Below are 856 nucleotides of genomic sequence, written 5' to 3' on the forward strand. Positions count from 1 at the left end.
AGCAATCCGGGGAGGGTGTTAGTTTAGGGTTGTAGCTGCCTGGAGGTGAACTTTTATTGCGGTTTTGAAGGAGGATAGAGATGCCCTTTCTTTTATACCTGTTGGGAGTGCATTCCACATTGATGTGGCATAGAAAGAGAATGAGTTAAGACCTTTGTTAGTTGGGAATCTGGGTTTAACGTGGTTAGTGGAGCTCCCCCTGGTGTTGTGGTTATGGCGGTCATTTACGTTAAGGAAGTAGTTTGACATGTACTTCGGTATCAGGGAGGTGTAGTGGATTTTATAGACTAGGCTCAGTGCAAGTTGTTTAACTCTGTCCTCCACCTTGAGCCAGCCCACTTTAGAGAAGTGGGTAGGAGTGAGGTGGGATCTGGGGTGGAGGTCTAGAAGTAACCTGACTAGCTTGAACCAATATATGACTCATTATTAACTACACTAAATGCAGTTTTTTCTACTGATATCATCTCCATAGCTTGTGTATACCAGTCAGTATGTATTATGTGTGTATACCAGTCAGTATGTATTATGTGTGTATACCAGTCAGTATGTATTATGTGTGTATACCAGTCAGTGTGTATTATGTGTGTATACCAGTCAGTGTGTATTATGTGTGTGTACCAGTCAGTATGTATTATGTGTGTATACCAGTCAGTACGTATTATGTGTGTATACCAGTCAGTGTGTATTATGTGTGTATACCAGTCAGTATGTATTATGTGTGTATACCAGTCAGTATGTATTATGTGTGTATACCAGTCAGTATGTATTATGTGTGTATACCAGTCAGTATGTATTATGTGTGTATACCAGTCAGTATGTATTATGTGTGTATACCAGTCAGTGTGTATTATGTGTG

Source organism: Entelurus aequoreus, linkage group LG06 (genome assembly GCF_033978785.1).
Source record: "Entelurus aequoreus isolate RoL-2023_Sb linkage group LG06, RoL_Eaeq_v1.1, whole genome shotgun sequence".
Lineage (NCBI taxonomy): Eukaryota > Metazoa > Chordata > Actinopteri > Syngnathiformes > Syngnathidae > Entelurus > Entelurus aequoreus.